The following is a 26780-nucleotide window of genomic DNA, read 5'->3' as shown; positions in this document are numbered from 1 at the left end:
AAAATCAAAGAAACACATCAATAATAATACAATAATAGTAGGGGACTTGAACACTGCCCTCACTGAAATGGACAGATCATCCAAGCAAAAGATCAACAAGGAAATAAAGGCCTTAAATGACACACTGGACCAGATGGACATCACAGATATATTCAGAACATTTCATCCCAAAGCAACAGAATACACATTCTTCTCTAGTGCACATGGAACCTTCTCCAGAATAGATCACATCCTGGGTCACAAATCAGGTCTCAACCGGTATCAAAAGATTAGGATTATTCCCTGCATATTTTCAGACCACAATGCTCTGATGCTAGAACTCAATCACAAGAGGAAAGCTGGAAAGAACCCAAATACATGGAGACTAAACAGCATCCTTCTAAAGAATGAATGGGCTAACCAGGAAATTAAAGAAGAATTGAAAAAATTCATGGAAACAAATGATAATGAAAACACAACAGTTCAAAATCTGTGGGACACAGCAAAGGCAGTCCTGAGAGGAAAATATATAGCGGTACAAGCCTTTCTCAAGAAACAAGAAAGGTCTCAAGTACACAACCTAACCCTACACGTAAAGGAGCTGGAGAAAGAACAAGAAAGAAACCCTAAACCCAGCAGGAGAAGAGAAATCATAAAGATCAGAGCAGAAATCAATGAAATAGAAACCAAAAAAACAATAGAAAAAATCAATGAAACTAGGAGCTGCTTCTTTGAAAGAATCAATAGGATTGATAAACCCCTGGCCAGACTCATCAAAAAGAAAAGAGAAAGGACCCAAATCAATAAAATCATGAATGAAAGAGGAGAGATCACAACTAACACCAAAGAAATACAGACAATTATAAGAACATATTATGAGCAACTCTACGCCAACAAATTGGACAATCTGGAAGAAATGGATGCATTCCTAGAGACATATAAACTACCACAACTGAACCAGGAAGAAATAGAAAACCTGAACAGGCCCATAACCAGTAAGGAGATTGAAACAGTCATCAAAAATCTCCAAACAAACAAAAGCCCAGGGCCAGATGGCTTCCCAGGGGAATTCTACCAAACATTTAAAGAAGAACTCATTCCTATTCTCCTGAAACTGTTCCAAAAAATAGAAATGGAAGGAAAACTTCCAAACTCATTCTATGAGGCCAGCATCACCTTGATCCCAAAACCAGACAAGGATCCCACCAAAAAAGAGAACTACAGACCAATATCCTTGATGAATACAGATGCAAAAATTCTCGCCAAAATACTAGCCAATAGGATTCAACAGTACATTAAAAGGATTATTCACCACGATCAAGTGGGATTTATTCCAGGGCTGCAGGGTTGGTTCAACATCCGCAAATCAATCAATGTGATAGAACACATTAATAAAAAAAAGAACAAGAACCATATGATACTCTCAATAGATGCTGAAAAAGCATTTGACAAAGTACAGCATCCCTTCCTGATCAAAACTCTTCAAAGTGTAGGGATAGAGGGCACATACCTCAATATTATCAAAGCCATCTATGAAAAACCCACCGCAAATATCATTCTCAATGGAGAAAAACTGAAAGCTTTTCCATTAAGGTCAGGAACACGGCAGGGATGTCCATTATCACCACTGCTATTCAACATAGTATTAGAAGTCCTAGCCTCAGCAATCAGACAACAAAAAGAAATTAAAGGCATCCAAATTGGTAAAGAAGAAGTCAAACTATCACTCTTCGCAGATGATATGATACTATATGTGGAAAACCCAAAAGACTCCACTCCAAAACTGCTAGAACTTGTACAGGAATTCAGTAAAGTGTCAGGATATAAAATCAATGCACAGAAATCAGTTGCATTTCTGTACACCAACAACAAGACTGAAGAAAGAGAAATTAAGGAGTCAATCCCATTCACAATTGTACCCAAAACTATAAGATACCTAGGAATAAACCTAACCAAAGAGACTAAGAATCTATACATGGAAAATTATAAAGTACTCATGAAAGAAATTGAGGAAGACACCAAAAAATGGAAAAATGTTCCATGCTCCTGGATTGGAAGAATAAATATTGTGAAAATGTCTATGCTACCTAAAGCAATCTACACATTTAATGCAATCCCTATCAAAATACCATCCATTTTTTTCAAAGAAATGGAACAAATAATCCTAAAATTTATATGGAACCAGAAAAGACCTCGAATAGCCAAAGGAATATTGAAGAACAAAGCCAAAGTTGGTGGCATCACAATTCCGGACTTCAAGCTCTATTACAAAGCTGTCATCATCAAGACAGCATGGTACTGGCACAAAAACAGACACATAGATCAGTGGAACAGAATAGAGAGCCCAGAAATCGACCCTCAACTCTATGGTCAACTAATCTTCGACAAAGCAAGAAAGAATGTCCAATGGAAAAAAGACAGCCTCTTCAATAAATGGTGCTGGGAAAATTGGACAGCCACATGCAGAAAAATGAAATTGGACCACTTCCTTACACCACACACGAAAATAGACTCCAAATGGATGAAGGACCTCAATGTGAGAAAGGAATCCATCAAAATCCTTGAGGAGAATGCAGGCAGCAACCTCTTCGACCTCAGCCGCAGCAACATCTTCCTAGGAACAATGGCAAAGGCAAGGGAAGCAAGGGCAAAAATGAACTATTGGGATTTCATCAAGATCAAAAGCTTTTGCACAGCAAAGGAAACAGTTAACAAAACCAAAAGACAGCTGACAGAATGGGAGAAGATATTTGCAAACGACATATCAGATAAAGGGCTAGTATCCAAAATCTATAAGGAACTTAGCAAACTCAACACCCAAAGAACAAACAATCCAATCAAGAAATGGGCAGAGGACATGAACAGACATTTCTGCAAAGAAGACATCCAGATGGCCAACAGACACATGAAAAAGTGCTCCACGTCACTCGGCATCAGGGAAATACAAATCCAAACCACAATGAGATATCACCTCACACCAGTCAGAATGGCTAAAATTAACAAGTCAGGAAATGACAGATGCTGGAGAGGATGTGGAGAAAGGGGAACCCTCCTCCACTGTTGGTGGGAATGCAAGCTGGTCCAACCACTCTGGAAAACAGCATGGAGGTTCCTCAAAATGTTGAAAATAGAACTACCCTATAACCCAGCAATTGCACTACTGGGTATTTACCCTAAAGATACAAACATAGTGATCCGAAGGGGCACGTGTACCCGAATGTTTATAGCAGCAATGTCTACAATAGCCAGACTATGGAAAGAACCTAGATGTCCATCAACAGATGAATGGATAAAGAAGATGTGGTATATATACGCAATGGAATACTATGCAGCCATCAAAAGAAATGAAATCATGCCATTTGCGACGACGTGGATGGAACTAGAGCGTATCATGCTTAGTGAAATAAGTCAATCGGAGAAAGACAACTATCATATGATCTCCCTGATATGAGGACATGGAGAAGCAACATGGGGGGGTAGGGGGATAGGAGAAGAATAAATGAAACAACATGTGATTGGGAGGGAGACAAACCATAAATGACTCTTAATCTCACAAAACAAACTGGGGGATGCTGGGGGGAGGTGGGATTGGGAGAGGGGGAGCGGGCTATGGACATTGGGGAGGGGAGGCGAACCATAAGAGACTATGGACTCTGAAAAACAACCTGAGGGTTTTGAAGGGTCAGGGGTGGGAGGTTGGGGGAACAGGTGGTGGGTAATGGGGAGGGCACGTTTTGCATGGAGCACTGGGTGTTGTGCAAAAAGAATGAATACTGTTATGCTGAAAAAATAAATAAAATGGAAAAAAAATAAATAAATAAATAAATAAAAAATTAAAAAAATAATAAATAAAAATTACTATAAAAAAAAAAAAAGAATGCTTGGATCAACCAGGAGATCAAAGACGAACTTAAACAATTCATGGAAACCAATGAGAATGAAGACACCTCGGTCCAAAACCTATGGGATACAGCAAAGGCGGTTCTAAGGGGGAAATACATAGCCATCCAAGCCTCCCTCAAAAACATTGAAAAATCCAGAATACACCAGCTGTCTCTACACCTTAAAGAACTGGAGAATCAACAACAAATCAAACCAACTCCACATGCAAGAAGGGAAATAATCAAGATTAGAGCAGAGATCAATGAGGTAGAAACGAGAGACACAGTAGAACGTATCAATGAAACTAGAAGCTGGTTTATTGAAAGAATCAATAAGATCGATAAACCATTGGCCACACTAATCCAAAAGAAAAGAGAGAAAGCCCAAATTAATAAAATTATGAATGAAAAGGGAGAGATCACAACTAACACCAAGGAAATAGAAACAATCATCAGAAATTATTACCAACAGTTATATGCTAATAAGCTAAGCAACCTAGATGAAATGGATGCATTCCTGGAAAGCTACAAACTCCCAAAATTGAACCAGGAAGAAATTGACAACCTGAATAGACCGATATCTAGTAATGAGATTGAAGCAGTGATCAAAAACCTCCCAAAAAACAAGAGCCCAGGACCTGACGGATTCCCTGGGGAATTCTACCAAACTTTCAAAGAAGAAATAACACCAATTCTCCTGAAGCTGTTCCAAAAAATTGAAGCAGAAGGAAAACTTCCAGACTCTTTTTATGAAGCCAGCATTACCCTGATCCCCAAACCAGGCAAAGACCCTACCAAAAAAGAGAATTTCAGACCAATATCACTGATGAATATGGATGCAAAGATTCTCAACAAGATCCTAGCAAACAGGATCAAGCAGCACATTAAAAAGATTATCCACCATGACCAGGTGGGATTCATCCCTGGGTTGCAAGGTTGGTTCAACATTCGCAAATCAATCAGTGTGATAGAACACATCAATAAGAGAAGAGAGAAGAACCACATGGTCCTCTCAATTGATGCAGAAAAAGCATTTGACAAAATCCAGCATCCGTTCCTGATGAAAACGCTTCAAAGTATAGGGATAGAGGGAACATTCCTGAACTTCATAAAATCTATCTATGAAAGACCCACAGCAAATATCATCCTCAATGGGAAAAAGCTTGCAGCCTTCCCGTTGAGATCAGGAACACGACAAGGATGCCCACTCTCACCACTCTTGTTCAACATAGTATTAGAAGTTCTAGCAACGGCAATCAGACAACAAAGAGAAATAAAAGGTATCCAAATTGGCAAGGAAGAAGTCAAACTCTCTCTCTTTGCAGATGACATGATGCTTTATATGGAAAACCCCAAAGACTCCACCCCCAAACTACTAGAACTCATACAGCAATTCAGTAACGTGGCAGGATACAAAGTCAATGTACAGAAATCAGTGGCTTTTTATACACCAACAATGAAAATACAGAAAGGGAAATTAGAGAATCGATTCCATTTACTATAGCACCAAGAACCATAAGATACCTGGGCATAAACCTAACCAAAGAAGTAAAGGACCTATACTCGAGGAACTACAGAACACTCATGAAAGACATTGAAGAAGACACAAAAAGATGGAAGACTGTTCCATGCTCTTGGATTGGAAGAATAAACATTGTTAAAATGTCTATACTGCCTAGAGCAATCTATACTTTTAATGCCATTCCGATCAAAATTCCACCGATATTTTTCAAAGAGCTGGAGCAAATAATCCTAAAATTTGTATGGAGCCAGAAGAGACCCCGAATTGCTAAGGAAATGTTGAAAAACAAAAACAAAACTGGCGGCATCACGTTACCCGATTTCAAGCTTTACTACAAAGCTGTGATCACCAAGACAGCGTGGTACTGGCATAAAAACAGACACATAGACCAGTGGAACAGAGTGGAGAGCCCAGATATGGACCCTCAACTCTATGGTCAAATAATCTTCGACAAAACAGGAAAAAATATTCAATGGAAAAAAGACAGTCTCTTCAATAAATGGCGCTGGGAAAACTGGACAGCGATATGTAGAAGAATGAAACTCGACCATTCTCTTACACCGTACACAAAGATAAACTCGAAATGGATAAAAGACCTCAATGTGAGACAGGAATCTATCAGAATCCTAGAGGAGAACATAGGCAGTAACCTCTTCGATATCAGCCACAGCAACTTTTTTCAAGATATGTCTCCAAAGGCCAAGGAAACAAAAGCAAAAATGAACTTTTGGGACTTCATCAAGATCAAAAGCTTCTGCACAGCAAAGGAAACAGTCAACAAAACAAAGACGCAACCCACGGAATGGGAGAAGATATTTGCAAATGACAGTACAGACAAAACGTTGATATCCAGGATCTATAATGAACTTCTCAAACTCAACACACACAAAACAGATAATCATATCAAAAATTGGGCAGAAGATATGAACAGACACTTCTCCAACGAAGACATACAAATGGCTATCAGACACATGAAAAAATGTTCATCATCACTAGCCATCAGGGAGATTCAAATTAAAACAACATTGAGATACCACCTAACACCAGTTAGAATGGCCAAAATTAGCAAGACAGGAAACAACGTGTGTTGGAGAGGATGTGGAGAAAGAGGAACCCTCTTACACTGTTGGTGGGAATGCAAGTTAGTGCAGCCACTTTGGAGAACAGTGTGGAGATTCCTGAAGAAATTAAAAATAGAGCTTCCCTATGACCCTGCAATTGCACTGCTGGGTATTTACCCCAAAGATACAGATGTAGTGAAAAGAAGGGCCATTTGTACCCCAATGTTTGTTGCAGCAATGGCTACAGTCGCCAAACTGTGGAAAGAACCAAGATGCCCTTCAACGGACGAATGGATAAGGAAGATGTGGTCCATATACAAAATGGAGTATTATGCCTCCATCAGAAAGGACGAATACCCAACTTTTGTAGCAACATGGACGGGACTGGAAGAAATTATGCTGAGCGAAATAAGTCAAGCAGAGGGAGTCAAGTATCATATGGTCTCACTTATTTGTGGAGCATAACAAAGAACATGGAGGACATGGGGAGATGGAGAGGAGAGGAAGTTGAGGGAATCTGGAAGGGGAGATGAACCGTGAGAGACTATGGACTCTGAAAAACAACTAGAGGGTTATGAAGGGGCGGCGGGGGGGTGGGGGGGTTGGGAGGTTGAGGGACCAGGTGGTGGGTAATGAGGAGGGCACGTACTGCATGGAGCACTGGGTGTGATGCCAAAACAATGAACACTGTTATGCTGTAAATAAACAAGTAAAAAAAAAAAAGAAAGCCATTGATTTCTGTACATTGACTTGGTATCCTGCCACGTTACTGAATTGCTGTATGAGTTCTAGTAGATTGGGTGTGGAGTCTTTTGGGTTTTCCATATAAATAGTCATATCATCTGCAAAAAGAGAGAGTTTGACTTCTTCCTTGCCAATTTGGATACCTTTTATTTCTCTTTGCTGTCTGATTGCTGTTGCTGGACTTCTAATAGTATGTTGAACAAGAGAGGTGAGAGTGGGCATCCTTGTCATGTTCCTGATCTCATCGGGAAGGTTGCAATCTTTTTCCCATTGAGGATGATATTTGCTGTGGGTCTTTCATAGATAGATTTTATGAAGTTCAGGAATGTTCCCTCTATCACTATGGTTTGAAGCGTTTTAATCTGGAACGGATGCTGGATTTTGTCCAGTGCTTTTTCTGAATCAATTGAGAGGACCATGTGGTTCTTCTCTCTTCTCTTATTGATTTGTTCTATCACATTATTTGATTTGCAAATGTTGAACCATCCTTGTCACACAGGAATGAATCCTACTTGGTCATGGAGGATAATCTTTTTAATGTGCTGTTGGATCCTGTTTGCTAGGATCTATATAAATGAAGAAAGTAAAAATAGAAAAAATAAGTATGTATATTTATAAAAATTAAACCTACAAAAATGTAAGGAGTAAGTATATAAAAGTAAAGAAAGATGAATCAGAATATAAATAAAAAATAAAAATAAAAAACTTAAGAATCAAAAGAAAGAAAGGTAAGCCTACTTCCCTGGGAACTGAAAGTGTTCCACATTTCACGATCATTAAACTTGGTGAGATGGAATTGTTTTGTGGGAGGTTCCTGCGATGATAATTCTCAGGGTTTTTTCCTCATGGAAATGCACATGTTGGAAGCAGGGGACACGGCTTGGTGTAAGCAGGTCTGCCCTCCACTAGGTGCCACTGTTTTGCTTCCTCATGGCACTGATGGGTAGGTTGAATATGGCATCTGCTCTCTAGGCAGAGGTTGAAATTTCACATACACCCCGCTCTTCAGTGAGTCCTCACAGAAGGGCAATTAACCCCTTTCTCTCCAATGTTTCCATCTGAAACCCATGTTCCCGCTACCTGTGTCTGAGCTGCTGTATCTCAAGCACATGACTGAGTTTCAAAACTTCTAAGGACTCCTATGATGTGGACCCATGTTTTTCCTCCAGGGAAAAGTCTCATTCCTTTTTCCATTTGCCCACAGGTCTCAGGAAAGAGGTCACATGGTCAGATTGTGCTTCACTGTTTGTGGAAAATCAGAGCAGAAAGCCTGCACTTAGACTCACTGTTCAACCAGGTTCCAGGCTCTTTGCCTAGCATCTGTGCATCATAATGGTGCCAAACATCCTTCTTGTGACTCAGCAGACCTCAGACCCTGGAATTCTGCCCCAATTTGCCACTTCAGCACCTTTATGCCGGCCACATCCCCACAGTAGCACACTTCTAAAAGTTCAGATTTTGTGCTCTGCTGCTACAATGCATCGTGGTAGCTTCCAGAAGCAGACTCCATCCCTGATGTCACCCCCACAGCTATAGATGTCCCAAGACAACTCTGTGCACCTCCTACATTCCAAAAGGAGATCGATTTTCTATTTGAAGACTTGCAGGTTCTCTTCTCTCAGACCTCTGATTGAATTTGTGGCTGCTCAGAATGACTAGATGACTACCTAGCTGTGTTCCAGAAATCGAAGCCTAGGGACCCCATCTCCTCTGTCATCCTAACTACCCCATCCCACATTTTCTTGTAGCAATGAGGGTGTGATAAATTCCTTCTTCTGTATATGCTAAAGCTCAAACTTGAAATCCGGTGTTTTATTTCATAAAATCCTAATTTATTTCTCTCTTTGATCGGATCCAGTTGTCTTATGGTTCAATTGATCTTGCAATGAGCAATCCCATTAAAGAGTATGCAATTATAATATTATTTTGCAGTAATGGTTGACATATGTTGTCCGCCTACATAACCTCACTCACTCAAAGACTTAGAGAGAATGCACCTCCTGGCAGTGAGCCACGGGTTATGAGCAAGTTGTGAGGGGTGCTTCCCAAGGACAAGAATTGCAGGAACATTACTAACACCACTGCATGTCTCCATGCAGTGAACACAGGTGCATTTTGGATGGCATGGCCAGTTTGCAGTCTTCTTGATGCACAAGATCCATTCAGGGATGGAAACTGGTGGATGTGGAGACAGAACAGAAGTCTTGTAATCATCTATAAAGGTGAAAGTGTCTGATCTGAGAAAATAAAACAGAGGTAGATCAGAGCTGCAAACTGAAATTGACTTGGAATTGAATTTCCCTGTTGCGTTTGTTGTTAAAAGTCCCTGTAAATTCTTCAGAGAGGTTGAAGGGTAGCATTTATTTATTTATTTATTTATTTATTTATTGCTCTCTAATTGGATTGAATTTACTAATTGAAAGACAAAAGACTTGAACACTGAAAAAAATAAAACATTTTTAAAAAGAAAGTAAAAGAATCCATCAAAAAGTTATCATATGGCCATTCTAACTGGTATCAGGTGTTATCTCAATGTGGTTTTAATTTGAATCTCCCTGATGTCTAGTGATGATGAGGATTTTTTCATGTGTCTGATAGCCATTTGTATATCTTCGTTGGAGAAGTGTCTGTTCAAATCTTCTGCCCATTTTTTGATATGATTATCTGTTTTGTGTGTGTTGAGTTTGAAGAGTTCTTTATAGATCCTGGGTATCACCACATTGAGAAACCACCTGACACCAGTTAGAATGGCCAAAATTAGCAAGACAGGAAACAACGTGTGTTGGCGAGGATGTGTAGAAAGGGGAACCCTCTTACACTGTTTGTGGGAATGCAAGTTGGTACAGCCACTTTGGAGAACAGTGCGGAGATTCCTCAGGAAATGAAGAATAGAGCTTCCCTATGACCCTGCAATTGCACTGCTGGGTATTTACCCCAAAGATACAGATGTAGTGAAAAGAAGGGCCATCTGTACCCCAATGTTTATTGCAGCAATAGCTACGGTCGCCAAACTGTGGAAAGAACCAAGATGCAGTTCAACGGATGAATGGATAAGGAAGATGTGGTCCATATACACAATGGAGTATTATGCCTCCATCAGAAAGGATGAATACCCAACTTTTGTAGCACCATGGATGGGACTGGAAGAGATTATGCTGAGCGAAATAAGTCAAGCAGAGAGAGTCAAGTATCATATGGTCTCACTTATTTGTGGAGCATAACAAATAACATGGAGGACATGGGGAGATGGAGAGGAGAGGGAGTTGAGGGAAACTGGAAGGGGGGATGAACCATGAGAGACTCTGGACTCTGAGAAACAACCAGAGGGTTTTGAAGTGGCGGGGGGGTGGGATGTTGAGGAGCCAGGTGGTGGGTAATAGGGAGGGCACGTACTGCATGGAGCACTGGGTGTGATGCCAAAACAATGAACACTGTTATGCTGTAAATAAACAAATAAAAAAGGTTATCATATGGTTTCACTTATTTGTGGAGCATAACAAATAACATGGAGGACATGGGGAGATGGAGAGGAGAGGGAGTTGAGGGAAACTGGAAGGGGAGATGAACCATGAGAGACTATGGACTCTGAACAACAACCTGAGGGTTTTGAAGGGGTCGGGGGTGGGAGGTTGGGGAACACGGTGGAGGGTAATAGGGAGGGCACGTATTGCATGGAGCACTGGGTGTGGTGCAAAAACAATGAGTACTGTTACGCTGGAAATAATTTTAAAAAATCTCACAGTGGACACGCAGACTGATTTTGTTAGTTTAGTAGGGATGTGATGCATGAATCCTTTTTATATGTCCCCACAGCAGAATGCAATGGGGCCGAGACTAGAATTGGAGGAAATATTCCTACATGTGTTTCCTCACAAGGACCCATGTCACAGGGAGATCAGACATGTGCTCTTGAGTCCATTGACCACTAACCATCAGTGCCAGTGGGAGTATCTTTGGACAACAGAGTACATGCATCTCTGAGAGACTGTGTAAATTTACTTTAAGGATGCTCTTTTCTCAACATTTCCAGAGACTGTGGATATGCTGATCATGTAGTATCTGACTCTAAACCACACCATGCACCATTACCCCATCATGACAGCTGACAGGTGTGAACCTCAGCCATTGGACATAAAGCTGATATCACCCAGGATGGAAAGACAAATCAAGAAGACTTTCATCTGCAGGAAGGGTTGGAGGCTTTGCTTCAGGAATGACTTCACAACGTGGGAAAGTGCACATACAAGAAATAAAATATATGCACATGCCATGGAGGGTGGACATGGGATTAAGTCCATCTACCTGTGTTCTATGAGACGGGTTTCTCACAAGGTACCACCTCTCAGGTTCCCCAGGACTTTGTTGCTGATGATGATACATGGGAGGAAATATTCTGACTCTCTTTCTGAGTTTCTTTCCAAGTACTGAATCAATGTTGTAACTAATTTGTCTCTACATTGCACCGTGCTACAACAGAACATTTAACTAACAGGCTTTGATATCTCCTGGTGACACCAAAGAGGTGAGAGACTGCAGATGATCTGAGGGAAGTGACAGCCAGACTGCCTCCAGTACCTTGATGTAAAATCAACTTTATGGCACTTCCAAATGCCATGTAACCCCCATCATGGGTGGACATAATGACAGCATTCCCAAAGGTGACAGGTAAACCCAAATAAGGACTGGGAGAAGGGAGAGATTCTTCTGAAGGTAACTTTGGGAGAAGAAGGAATATCCCAACAGACATTCTCCTGTCTCCCTGAACAGAATCGTCTCATTGCCACAGAGACACTGATCCCACATCAGAAATAAGATTCTGTCCACAGGCTGATATCATTGCCATATAAAATTAGACTCACCAACTCCCTTAATGGACAGGGATTTGAATTATATGCTGATTCTTTAATCCATTGCTATAAATGATACCCTGGATTTCTGCTCCATGGTTAGCCCCTAGAATAGATATGGCATCAAGCTTTTCCAAAAATGCCTTAAACTTATGATATAAACATATTACACATGTCCTTTTAGCATCTTCACAGAAACTTCCTAATATTAATTACGTTTTATTTATATTCCCATGATTGAAATTGAGTGTTCAAAAACACCTATGTAAAGTAGAAACCAAACAGAGCAGAGAAACTCTAATATGATGCAAAATTATTCCTCTGCATCTTGTTCAGGTTCATGGTTGTTGTGGAAAGCATATAAATAATACATTTTCTGAGCTCCTCAGCTACATATCTAGGGTGGAAGAAACTTTATTGTAATATCAGACACTGGAAACAATTCGCCCCCAAACAACTTCTTAAAAAAATAAAATCCTGCTATGTCCATTCTTTGGAAAGGTGGTGATCATTAAAACCAGTGATTCTTTTTTAAGGTCTATATTATATTAATTGTTTCAAACATATTGTATTTTGGTAGTTTTTACTTTAAAAAGAAAGAAACATCTTTAAGAACTGAAATCTCAACTCCAACAGAAATTTCTACACTCCCACAGTACTTTTCCTATCTAACATTAATCAGTCACATCTTATCTTGTGTTCCAATGAGGTGTCCTAGGTCTCCTCTCCATTAAACACTGGAGCAGTTCCAGTGGAGACCTGTTTATCAAGCAAAGCTCCACTTTGCAGGGACACACTGTGGAGAACCTCTCGATAGAACAAAACAGACATAAAGTTTGGAACAGAGGGTCCTTCCCAGAAATTGTGGGAAATCTAACAATCTACATATGTGCATGAGATAGGCTTTGCAAAATGGATAAGCTAGAGTGACAGATGTATTTCTCAGGAAAAGTCAGTAAATTCCTATCAGATGATATGTTCATTGCTAAGGAAAATTCCAGAATGATCTCTGAGTGTGCCAGGACAAGCTTCCTCGAGGATATGGCCTAAAAGAAGAAGACTCTGACATTCTCTCGTAGTTAAAAGTGCAGATTTTGAGCTTCAGAACGAAGGGGAGGCTGCACCATAAAGGAAGGTAATCCGATGTGGTCCTGAGAGAGATCCCAATTCTAGGCAGACCATCATGAGGAGACATAGATGGTCACTCAGAAGCAGAGGGATTCTGGGAAGCAGGAGGCAGTGGATACCCGTGTCTCAATTCTAAGCTGTTTGCACTGAAGTAATGTAAACTCTCTGGACAGTCACACATGACCATGACATCATGGTTGTGTCTGGAAGGGGTAGTTTGGAATGGAGAAAAAGAGATAGAAGTATCCTCCCCACCCATACGTCTCAATGACACTATTTCCAGAAACCTCAACATAAGGGCTGCATTTATTCTCCAACCTGAATGAAGCAAAAATAAAAAGTGGGCAAATAATATTACAAAAATTAAACGAGATGGAAATACATGAATGATAGTGATGCAACATAGAACTATTAATACAAGGTGGAGGGTGGGGATGAGAAAGTTAGAGAGGGTAGACAGACAGAAAGGACCAAAACAGGGACAGAGGAGAAAGAGCAAAGCCAGAGATCACGAGACACAGTGAACAAACCCCCAGGAATCCACAAGAGATACAAGGACTGGAGTGGAACTGCCCTTCTCACAGGACGAAGGAGGGAGACCCCGAACTCTGGGGCTGATAGCTGAGTGCTCTCCTTCACTGTCTCTTTCTCTCACTCCATGGCCAATTAGTCAGCAAGTCTTGCGAGTTACAAGCTCAAGACACACACAGAATCCAACCATTTCTCACCCCTTCACTGCTGCCACCCTGGACTGAGCTCCTATCAGTTTTCACTTGGACACCAGAAAGAATCCCCTCACCTTCCAGATTCCAAGCTCCCATGTCCCTATCCCACTCCTAACTAGTCTCCACACCAGAGTCAGACAGAGAATCCTTTACCATTTGGAGAAAGAGAGGATTGTTACTGGCTTATGGTCTGTTTTCCCTCCTCAAAGGTAAGCCCCATGAAAGCAAGTTCTTATATTTCTGTTCATTGCTGTATTCACAGAGACCAGGCAGGGCTACAGTTTGTGCAGTTAGAACCAAATAAATATTAGTTAATGAATTACACGACAGTTACAGAACTGTACACTAGACTTCTGGGTAAAGAATAAAGGATCTGCATTTTGTATTCATTTGTGGGTCATCAGAATGGTCGGGATCTGGAAATCATGTCTTTATTTTTTTTTTTTGTCATCATCACTGAGACTACAATGACTTCTTCATAATGTTCACTGCATGAACTAGTGGAAAGAATGTCTGATAGGTTGACTACCTTATATGGTGCCTAGAACTGGCCTGGGCAGAATTTGGGTGCTGCTCTGTCCCCATACACAAGAGCAGGTACATGTAAAGAGTAGAGTTCATAAGTAATGGCCAGTCTCTGGGCACTGCTGACAAGGAAAGAAGGCTCCTGGTTTGAGGCAAAAAGCAGCTGCTGTTCCTAGGTGGTGAAGGCAGCTCACAGCTCGGGTTAGCAGTGGAACTGAGTGGAGCATGTGGGAGTTATGGGCATAGTCAGAGGCTGGCCACGTGACATAACATCCACAGCCTGGTGCCTGAGTGTCGGATTTGTTTGTGCACAGGTTTCTTCTGCAGCAGGACAGCTCCTCCCTTGCTGTTCTCCCTCCTGGTTCCTCGCATCTTCCATGGACAGGTCTTTCTGAGCTTCTAACTCAACCTTCTCTGGTCCAACTCTTTCTGTCTTTAGTTCTCTTCTCCCCAGCCAACAGAATCGGTTCTTGAACAACAAGGGAGTTTTTCTCTTTTTTTGGAACAAAGAACTCCTGGGTCAAGAGGGTGTGTGGATGAGGCTTGAAGCAAGAGGCTTCTTTCTGCTCTTTCAGATCTTCCTCCAGCTGGTGCTTCCAACTGCTGCCTTCAGAGCTGTCAGTCATTAAAACCAGTGATTCCTGATACAGACAGCAACATGACTGTATCCACAAGGATTGATTCTGGGGCAAAGATGCCCCACAAAATAGTACATAGAGTACAATGACCATTTATGAATTCTACAGAATTAAAGCTAGTATAAAGTGACCTGAGAAGGAACAATAGTTATGTGGAGATATGGTAAACAAGGAAAAGAGAAGAAGGAGTTCCAGGGGGAAATGCTGGAAATTTTAGGGAGAATTGATGCACTCACTGTCAATGATGTTGATGGTGACACCTGTGTTTATATATCACAAACTCTGTATGTGGGCCATTGATCTCGTGTCAAATATACACATCGAACTTGTGATAGGTAATAACAAAGGTGATTCTGGAGGGACGCAGAGAGAGTGAATGTTAAAGACATGAAAATACGCCTACACCATGTTGATTTTCTCTGTATTTATGTTAAAGTATACAATAAGCAAAATCAATCCATCCCCATTACAGGATGGGTTCCACATGCCTCATAGCCAGACACTCTGTCCTGCAGATGATTCAGGGTGGGGGGCAGTAGCTCCTGTGCAGAAAGCACTGACCTATATCCTGGGGTCAATCTCACCCCATATATGTTCATGGACAACTTACAAACCCAAGCATATCCGCAGGACGTTTATATACCAAAAAAACATTTTTTTTTCAAAATTGGTCATTAGCACTAAATTGAAGGCATTCACAACGGCTTGGGTCACTGCCTCTCTGTCAGAATAGATCCCCAGGCTGAATATATAGCCAGAGGACATGCAAATAGGGCCTTCCCTCTGCTGATTTAATCAGCACATTCAAGACGCTGCAGCTGGGAGCGGAGCCCCAGGCCTGGGATACCCAGGTGTTCACTCAGTGATCAGGACAGATCACAGACAACTCACCATGGACTTTGTGCTTGGCTGGCTTTTCCTTGTTGCTCTTTTAAAAGGTAATTCATGGTGAACAAGAGACGTTGAGTATGTGAGTGGATATGAGTGAAAGAAACCATGGATGTGTGACCGTTTCCTGACCAGGATGTCTTGTGTCTGCAGGTGTCCAGTGTGAGGTGCAGCTGGTGGAGTCTGGGGGAGACCTGGTGAAGCCTGGGGGGTCCCTGAGACTCTCCTGTGCAGCCTCTGGATTCACCTTCAGTAGCTATGCCATGAGCTGGGTCCGCCAGGCTCCAGGGAAGGGGCTGCAGTGGGTCGCATGGATTAGCTATGATGGAAGTAGCACATACTACGCAGACTCTGTGAAGGGCCGATTCACCATCTCCAGGGACAACGGCAAGAACACGCTGTATCTGCAGATGAACAGCCTGAGAGCCGAGGACACGGCCATGTATTACTGTGCAAAGGACACAGTGAGGGGACATCAGTGTGAGCCAGGACAGAAACCTCCCTGTTGACACAGGATGTGCTGAGCTGCAGGGGCACTCAGGGCACCAGACAGTGCTCAGGATCCACAGGGCAGAGATCAGAACCAGGAGCAGGTGCAGTGGGGTAGGGCTTCCTTTTGAGATCAGGGATTTCCTCTCTGGACTCTCAGCTGTCCACAGGGATTTTTTTTTTCTTCCATCTCTAATACCTAATGTTCTCCGTGCAGCCAACAACAAGAATATAACCTTGCCTCCACACAGCTGAGATCTCATCAGTCTCTGGGGAACTCCCCTTCATCAACCTCTTCTATGTCCCATTTTCATTCTCCACAGAAGCACATGCTGCAAATTAACATCGTCCTTGAGAAGCACCTGCACAGCCCAGGCTTTCTGCATGCTGAGTGCTGGTTCTCTGCCCTCAGGGGGCACACACTCTCCCCCATGTTTATGAGCTTCCCCTAAGATGACTGCGCAGTTCTGTCCTTGTCCTTCAGGCTCCAGCGTATCCTCTGGCTCATACATGTGGTTGGACACATGCCCACCCTGATCACCTGTGTCCACCAACATGTACAGAGGAACTGCCCCTCTGTAGACACCGCTCCATTTCCTGGATGGAAAAGCAACCCACCTGCTATGAGGGGTTCTCAGACTTCCCCAAGAAAGTGGTAGGATGACAATTCAGAGAGGGAAACCCATCCCTGTCCTGCTGGGTCCTGTTCTGGTGGGGAGAGTCCATGAAATCATCCTTGCTGACTGTGTTTGAGACGTGTTTCCTGTCTTCCACACAGGGAATCCATGTGAATCCTGAGATCCAGTTGGCAGTCCCCAGATCCTTGCCCGCCCTGTGCTGTCCCTTGAATATCCATCAGAAACCAACTCCAACCTCACTCTCTCCTTCTTCTGACTTCTCCCTCAATCTGTCCTGGACCCTGAGCCCCATGGAGCTGGAGCCCTGTTATACTGCCCAGATTTCCACCAAGTTCCAGATGGAGAGAGGCTCAATAATGAATGTATACCATGATGGCAGAGCCCTAAAGTGGGGCTGAAATGGGGATCTATGGCTCAAACCATGATCCAGAAGTAAATTAATGTATCAGCTACTGTATGAGACAATACTGTCACTTTCTCTCATGTCCCTGCTTTTGTTCCATCAACTGGCCAGGATTTCCCCTAGAGAATTCATAAATAACTTCTGGGAAGTTTGCTATCTTGATTTCCCATGAAACCAGCACTGAACTCCACACATCATAGGAGTCACAGGAATGACCCTTCCACTCAATGTCCTTCTATTCTTGTAACATCCGAGGGGGATCTGCATGGAATCCACCTTCTGTGTCTGAGGTGAATCTGTGCCCTTGTAGGTGGAGCAGGATCAGGCTCAGTCCTCACCTCAGCATGAAGCTCCTTGGGATGGTGGGTCCCAAGAAGAGGAAAACTCACTAGGGGGTCTTCCGTCTGTTGGCAGCTGTCCTGTGCATGTATCTCAGTCATTTCAGGAATATCTAAGAACAGTTACTAATCTAATGTACCTGCCCCCTGGGAGTCTCCTTGTGTTGGGTGCACTGGTCCAGATGAACCTGGACAAGAAGTCCCAGGTGTGCAGAACCTCACAGACTCTCTCACTTACCTGTGTCACCACCGAGTGCTCTTGAACAACTGTGGACCTTCAGTATTCTCCATCGTTCCCCAAATCTCATCTCTCAGTTTTTTTCTGGGCATAATCAGCAGGCTGTCCTCTGCTGTGTTTCTTATAAGCTATATATAAATTTCCTTCTGTTCTAATAGACAAGCATTGGCAGAAAATGTGCTGTACACAAGGTCTAATTGTAATATCCATCTTCCCGTAATATCCTTGGTATGACTCATTTACTGATAATCTCTGATGAGTTATTACACATATAAATCCATATATTTTTAGATTCTAGAAGACATAATGGAATTACTTGCATAACTGGTAATATATTTTGCAACCAAAAATAATTCACATAATTATTTTTAACAGATAAATGTACTGTGCTATATAACATAAAAAAACAACCTAAAGTCACAATCTGCTTGGGATTTTCATTCAAGATTTTACAATACCAACTTTCCATTATTTTTATTATTTGTACAGTTATCTAGTAATAAATAAAAACATATTAGTGACATAAAAGACTATTGATTTTTCTCTGAATTAAATGTCACAACTTCTTGAACAGTAATTGATTAAGAAATTAATTTATTTTGAATCCATGATTAACTGTTTCAGAACTTACGTTGGATAAGACTTTATCCCATAATTCATGAAAGATGTACATCATATGAATTCTGTAACAGGATTTTCACTTCAGTTTCTAGCTAGGATAGCTTTGTTTGTGGAGGTAATCTTGCAAATTGTACCAGAATGTCCACATGTGTGCTATTTGCCTCACAGACACATGATTACAGAAAATACTGAACCAACACCAATATCCATATCTATCCCCTTCCAGGACACTCAGAGGCTTGTACTTTCCCAACACCACCTGCATTCAGGTGTGGCCACATCCTGTGACCACCCTGCAGGAATGTCTTAGATGGAGGGCTCCCAGTTGGCCTGGGCACCAACTCAGACCACTACAGGAGGGCAAGAAGAGAACTCTGGTGGAAAACTAGCCCTTCTTTCTATTTGGACCTTAGTGTTCCAGACAGTGGCTGACCCAGTGAATCCACAACATGCACTGGAAATACAAGCTTATCATCAGGACAATGGAAGAGCGTGTCTTTTATTTTTTTTGTTTGTTTGTTTTAAGAGCAGGTCTTTTAAAAATCAAGAACCCTCATGCCAGAAACGCATATTTCTGGTCTTCAAACCAGCACACAGGGTTGTGGGTGTCACGTCTAGTGCTGGTGTCTGCGTTGAAAAGCACACTGTGGCTGAATGCAGAGTCTAGTGAGGGAAAAGGGAGGAAGAATTTCCCTCAGTTACAGGTTCTGGTGGACAAAGAGGTACGTTGACACGATACGGATTAACAGGAGAAAGAAAACAACATTTTATTACATGTGCACAGAAGGCATGTAGTGAAACTGAGACCCAGAGAGATGAATAGGCAGGCAGTTATTTTTTTCACAGTTTGGACAAAGAGATGATACATTTGTCAGGAATTTACAGGAAAATAAAAACAGGTATTTGGAAGCTTTACTTAATGCAGAATTCTAGGCATAATTTGTCCTGAGGTAGGAGATTAGTAAAAGATTACCAAGGTCTGCTTCTCCAGCTTCTTCAGATAGAAAGTCTATCTCTAGTGAGAAGGATGTGTTTTTACTTGTTAGTACAGGACGGGAATTATTCTTCATGGGGCAGAATTATTCCTGCCTTAAGGGGCACAGAGGAGGGTATGAGGGGCCATGCAGTAGGTATTTCCTAATTACATTCCATGCAAAATAATGAATCTGCTCCTGGTGTACATTTGGGGCAGTCGGCCATGAGCCCTACAGAGGATATTTGGAGCGTGTGTCCCAACATGCACCAGTTCAGTGATCGAGGTCCTTCCTTCAGATCGGTCTATGTTACCCTGTGCCAGCCACAGAGAAGATTCGGAGGTGAAGGGAAAGGCATTTCACAACTTCCCTAGGATAAAAAGGGCACTGGAACAGAGCAAGGCGCTGCTGGTGGGAATGCAAAATGGCACCTTGTACAAAATGTGGGCCACTGTTTTGTGAGGGTGGTCACACAATTGACCACGTGACCGGTGACACCAACTGTAGCCACAGAACTAAGTGAAGTTAAAGCACATGCGCACTCAAAACATGCACACAGATGCTCAGAGGCACTGTCGTTGTAAGTCCTACATCATGGACACCACTAAGCTTTCTTCTTATAGGGAATGGCTAGACACTCAAATACTAGTTGAAGACGATAGAAGCATGAGCCTGAACATGGATGACTCACATTCATGGCCCCTACATGGGAGAAGTCACTGCCTGAGGCCACATGCCGCATGGTCCCATCTGCACAGTATGGAATCTGCAAGGCCAAGTGCATAGAAAACTAATTGATGTGGAAGACAGGTTTGGGCAGACATAAGAATGACCATTTCCTTAAGCTGCGGTTCCTGAGTTGTCCTGTAACTTGATTTTGGTCTGGTCACATGGCTGTAGTGCATAGCTGAGAGAAAACTCACAGAATCTTACATTAAATGAGGTCCAGGTTTCCATATTGTTACTTATGTAAACTTCTAATTTCCAAGATTATTAGTTTAATTGTACTAAATTTATATCCAAGAATACTTGCCTTAACACCCTGTACTGAGGTCTTTCTGAGCTGGGTGGTTGTCCAATGACTATGAAGAGTGGATAGATGAGACAGATAGATATTGAAGAGGGCAGAGTCAGCTCTACTCATGAAGCCCAGGGGTTTTAATGCATGTCTAGAAGGTCAGGAGCTGAGATGGGTTAGGACGTAATGACATCAGGGGAATGAACACAGGACAATGGTGGAGAGAGTCCGTGAGGCTTTATCTATGTAGTTCCTTTGGTCACTGACAATTATCATGAGGATATTGGACAAAAGCACAGTGAACTGTTGGTAAATCCTCATGAAGTGAATGGAAGAGACCAGAAGGAGGAGGACAGATGGCAGATGCAGGGATGAAGACTGTTGGGCAGAGGTTATTGGAGGAAAGGTTGAAAGAACAGTGTTATGATAAAGGGACAATGGTCACATTCCAGCACAGAGCTCTCGTCCAGCATATCCCAGAGCTCAGAACACCTGCTAAGTGAGACACGCAGACCACCTTGTAGTGATAGCAGCAGCCCTGAAGGGGAGGAGGAACCTTGTTACGTGGGGCCCTCAGGAATCTCTAACCATAGGTCCCAGCACTAGCAGCGGGAACAGAGGTAGGATGACAAGAGAGGGGTTTCCTGTAGGGTCCTGCAGTTCTATTGTTGTGAACAAATCCATGTTAAAACCCCTATGTATGCTTTAATGCCCCTGAATCTCAATTTTTCTAACAACTTCACACTCTGCAGAAATGGTTCAGGTATTCCTGTGCCTTCATCAACTAAATAAATGGAAGATGCCTGGGGCGCCTTGTACTAGGTGGGTTAAGCCTCTGCTTATGGCTCAGGTCATGATCCCAGGGTCCTGAGTTCGAGCCCCGCATTTGGCTCTCTGCTCTGCAGTGAGCCTGATTCCTCCTCTCTCTCTCTATCTCTCTCTGCCTGCCATTCTGCCTACTTGTGATCTCTGTCTGTCAAATAAACAAATAACCTAAAAAAAAATAATAAAATAATTGGAAGATGCTTAGTATACCAATAATATCATTTTACCTCCTCTCAATTTATTTACTAATATAATAATAACAATAATAACAATTACTACTACTACTACTACTACTACTACTACTACTACTACTACTACTACCACTATTATTGCTTAGCCAACAGAGGCATATTTTCTCCCATTCTGGAAGCTAGAAAGTCCAAGACTACGATGCTTTCATAGCTGGTTTCTGATGAGACCTCTCTTGGCTTGCAGAAAGTCACCTTCTTGCTGTCCTCATATGGCTTTTCCTCAGTGTACTCCTAGAGAGGGCGAGATCACTAGTGCCTATTCCTCTTTGTTTAAAGATATCAGTCCCATCTGATTAGTATCTCACTCTTATGACCTGCTTTACCGTTAGTTATGCCTTTTCTTTTTTAAAAATTTCTTTTCAGCATTCCATAATTTATTGTTTATGCTCCATACCCAATGCTCCATGCAATACGTGCCCTCCATAATACCCACCACCAGGCAAACCCAATGTCCCAACCCACTCCCCTCCAAAACCCTTAGTTTGTTTTTCAGAGTCCCAGTCTCTCATGGTTCATCTCCCCCTCAGATTTCCCCCGACTCCCTTCTCCTCTCCATCTCCCCATGTCCTCCGTGTTATACCTGATGCTGAACAAGTGAGTGAAATCTTATGATAATTGACTCTCCCTCTGCTTGACTTATTTCACTCAGCATAATCTCCTCCAGTCCCGTCCATGTTGATACAAAAGTTGGGTATTCATCCTTTCTGATGGAGGCAGCATACTCCATAGAGTGTATGGACCACATCTTCCTTATCCTTTCGTCTGTTGAAGGTCATCTTGGTTCTTTCCACAGCTTGGCGACTGTGGCCATTGCTGCTATGAACATTGGGGTACAGATGGCCCTTCTGTTCACTACATCTGTATCTTTGTGGTAAATACCCAGTAGTGCAATTGAAGGGTCATAGGGAAACTCTAATTTTAATTTCGTAAATAATCTCCTCACTGCTCTCCAAATTGGCTGTATCAACTTGCATTCCCACCTACAGTGTAAGAGTGTTCCTCTTTCTCCATATCCTCTCTGACACACGTTGCTCACTGTCGTATTAATTTTGGCTATTTTAACTGGTGTAAGGTGGTATCTCAATGTGGGGCTTTTTTGTGATTTATGCATCCCCTTTATTTCAAAAAGAAAAAAAATTTTAAAGCAATCTTTTCACCTAATGTGGGGCTCAAACTCATGACCACCGAGATTAAGAGTCACATGCTCCATTAGCTGAGCCAGCCAGGTGCCCCAAATGTCTTCCTTATTATAAATAATTGAGTCTAATGAAATGAGATCATTTATAATGATTACATAGTAAAACTTTATAGCCCAAAATGCAAGAAGTCCTCATTTTATTTTTTGGAAAGTACTTTTTAAAATTTTATTTCACCAAGGAGTAATCCTTTGCTGATGTTCAAATTTAAACTATTCTTCTGACTTTGTCTCATAAGTGAAAAAACATGAGAAGTTGCATTTTCTTCTAGTTTTTCTGTGGCATTTTCTTCTAGTTTTTCAAGCCCTCATGTAGTAGCAACTGGTAGCAAACTCAATACCCAAAGACCAAACAATCCAATCAAGAAATGGGCAGAGGACATGAACAGACATTTCTGCAAAGAAGACATCCAGATGGCCAACAGACACATGAAAAAGTGCTCCACGTCACTCGGCATCAGGAAAATACAAATCAAAACCACAATGAGATATCACCTCACACCAGTCAGAATGGCTAAAATTAACAAGTCAGGAAATGACAGATGCTGGCGAGGATGTGGAGAAAGGGGAACCCTCCTACACTGTCGGTGGGAATGCAGGCTGGTGCAACCATTCTGGAAAACAGCATGGAGGTTCCTCAAAATGTTGAAAATAGAACCACTCTATGACCCAGCAATTGCACTACTGGGTATTTACCCTAAAGATACAAACATAGTGATCCAAAGGGGCACGTGTACAGCAGCAATGTCTACAATAGCCAAACTATGGAAAGAACCTAGATGTCCATTAACAGATAAATGGATAAAGAAGATGTGGTATATATACACAATGGAATACTGTGCAGCCATCAAAAGAAATGAAATCTTGCCATTTGCAACGACGTGGATGGAACTAGAGGGTATCAAGCTTAGTGAAATAAGTCAATCGGAGAAAGACAACTGTCATATGATCTCCCTGATATGAGGACATGAAGAAGCAACATGGGGGGGTTAGGGGGATAGGAGAAGAATAAATGAAACAAGATGGGATTGGGAGGGAGACAAACCATAAATGACTCTTAATCTCACAAAACAAACTGGGCGTTGCTGGGGGGAGGTGGGGTTGGGAGAAGGGGAGGGGGTTATGGACATTGGGGAGGGTATGTGCTATCGTGAGTGCTGTGAAGTGTGTAAACCTGGCGATTCATAGACCTGTACCCCTGGGGATAAAAATACATTATATGTTTATAAAAAAAAATTTGGAAGGGGAGGCGAACCATAAGAGACTATGGACTCTGAAAAACAACCTGAGGGTTTTGAAGGGACAGGGGTGGGAGGTTGGGGGAACAGGTGGTGTGTAATAGGGAGGGCACGTTTTGCATGGAGCACTGGGTGTTGTGCAAATAATGAATACTGTTACGCTGAAAAAATAGATAAATTTAAAAAAATACTGCTTTGTTTCAAAGCATGCAGTTTAGATATATCTTCACTGATGATGGTGATATTTCCATTTTGTTCCTGAGGTGTCATGTCACTTTCACTGTCAGACAGTGTACATAGTAGAGTGTCATTTTCATAGGTTGGAAAATAATACTCTGGTTGATCCCACGTCTTTCTTTCAAGAAACAGTGATGTATGTTTAGCTTCTTACATATGATTCCTTAACTCTGCTTTGGATTTGAATTTCACATGGCAGCCATAACATCCACATTGGTGAATTTGTCTACAGATGAAATTGACCAGTTTTACTTGCTGCTAGAAATTTAATCCAAGTTCTGACTTTTTTTGAGGAGATCAAACTTGTGAGCATCCTCCATGTGGACACATAATTTCTCAATGGTTTCTGCTTGCTTTTCACAAAATAGGCAGAGAGCAGAGTCAGGGCGTTCTTCCCAATCAGACCAGTCATCTTCCTGATGGTCTAGCAACTCCCGATCATCTTCCAGTTGAACTTCCTCCCACGACTTTCCAAATTCTAAATAATTGATGACATAAAATCTGTCATATTCTCTGTTCTTAGGATTAATCCTCCGATGCTGTTTTTTTTCCTCATATGATCTTTAAGTGTATCTTTGTCCCTGAAGGTCTTCTCACAGTACAAGCACTGCAAATTGTCCAGCTTTTTCTGTAATGTGCATAGAAATTCATTGCAGTTTACAATGTTGTCTGGCAATCCAATGTTGAAAGCATGTTCTCTGGCCATGTGGTTCAAAAGAACAGATCTGTTCCCGAAAAATTCTTCATTGCAAAACATACAGATACCATGAAAATAGTTATCATTTCTTTCTTGCTGCTGTTGTTCCAGAATTTCTTTCAGTCTCTGTTTCTGAAGTTCTTCTCTAAGTAGTCGATCTTCTGGTAAAACATCACATAACAAAAAGTAATTGTCTTGTTCTTCAAGTGGAGCTGTGGAATTGATTCTTATCACACTACAAAAATCTGTAATGGGCTGTTCAGTGAACCTTTTCCTACAATATAAAATGTACCTTAGGAAATCAGCAACCAACTTGACATCAGCTATGACCATCTTATGTTCAATAATCATTTGCTTCAGAAGTTTGTCTTGTTCATCCATAGGAAAATGTTCTTCACAGAAAATACAAGGCACAGATGGAGAACCTTCTAAAGCAGTGATGCCACCTGGACTTTCTGGCAGGGAAAGCGGCTCCAGGATACAATCCTTACTGTCCTCATAACTGACACCCCTGACTTTGCTGTGGTTGCCCTCACAGACCTCCTCCCCTCCGGCAGCAGCCCCTGGGTCTCATGCAGCCATTACAGGGTGGAGGAGAAAAAGGAGGCTCTCAATATGGTTTTGATTTGAATCTCACTGATGGCTAGTGATGGTGAACACTTTTTCATGTGTCTGTGTGCCATTAGTATGTCTTCTTTGGCAAAGTGCCTGTTCATTTCTTCTGTCCATTTTTGATATGATTATCTGTTTTGTGTGGGTTCAGTTGGAGGGGGGCTTTCTAGATCTTGGATATCAGCGGTCAGTCTGTACTGTCATTTGCAAATACTTCTCCCATTCTGTGGGTTCCCTTTTTGCATTCCTGAGTGTTTCCTTTGCTGTGTACTACACAAAGATAAACTCGAATGGATAAAAGACCTCAACATGAGGCAGGAATGCATAAGAATCCTAGAGGAGAACATAGGCAGTAATCTCTTCAACCTCGGCCACAGCAACTTCTTTCAAGGTATGTCTCCAAAGGAAACAAAAGCGAAAGTGAACTTTTGGGACTTCATCAAGATCAAAAGCTTCTGCACAGCAAAGGAAACAGTCAAGAAAACAAACAGGCAACCCACAGAATGGGAGGAGATATTTGCAAATGACAGTACAGACAAAAGGTTGATATCCAGGATCTATAAAGAACTTCTCAAACCCAACACACACAAAACAAATAATCATATCAAGAAATGGGCAGAAGATATGAACAGACACTTCTCCAATGAAGACATACAAATGGCTATCAGACACATGAAAAATGCTCATCATCACTAGCCATCAGGGAGATTGAAATTAAAAAATTTTACTTTTTTACTTCAAGAATACTCATTTTATTAAACTATTCCTTAGTCAATTTTTAATGCCCTGTGTTTCCTAAATTATTATATTGAGCTGAGATTCTCATCTATACTGCTGCTTCTTCGAGGCTCTAGGAATTGCCCCCAGGATGAAGGGAAGCAGGCTTACCCCAAGTGAGTCCAATGACCTGATATCTCGCCTTCATGGAGCACATGGTTTCTTCAGGATCATGTAGCTCCTCATTATCCTCACTCTTATCATCACTCAGCTCTTATCCAAAACAAAACACGACACTCCATTCATAGCACTTTGCATCTCAGGCCTTTGTATGTGTGACATTATTTTTTC

General features: G+C 41.8%; 1 pseudogene and 2 gene segments (V, D, J or C); 2 read left to right on the top strand and 1 right to left on the bottom strand.

Annotated features, from left to right (window-relative positions):
• The window catches only part of LOC123943474, a 1358446-nt gene that overhangs the window by 933647 nt on the left and 398019 nt on the right, over window positions 1-26780 (top strand).
• The window catches only part of LOC123943793, a 397541-nt gene that overhangs the window by 137123 nt on the left and 233638 nt on the right, over window positions 1-26780 (top strand).
• LOC123943486 lies at window positions 22829-25682 on the bottom strand (annotated as a pseudogene).

The sequence above is a fragment of the Meles meles genome, chromosome 6 (assembly GCF_922984935.1).
Source record: "Meles meles chromosome 6, mMelMel3.1 paternal haplotype, whole genome shotgun sequence".
Taxonomy (NCBI): Eukaryota; Metazoa; Chordata; class Mammalia; order Carnivora; family Mustelidae; genus Meles; species Meles meles.
This window is presented reverse-complemented; position numbering and strand designations above follow the sequence as displayed.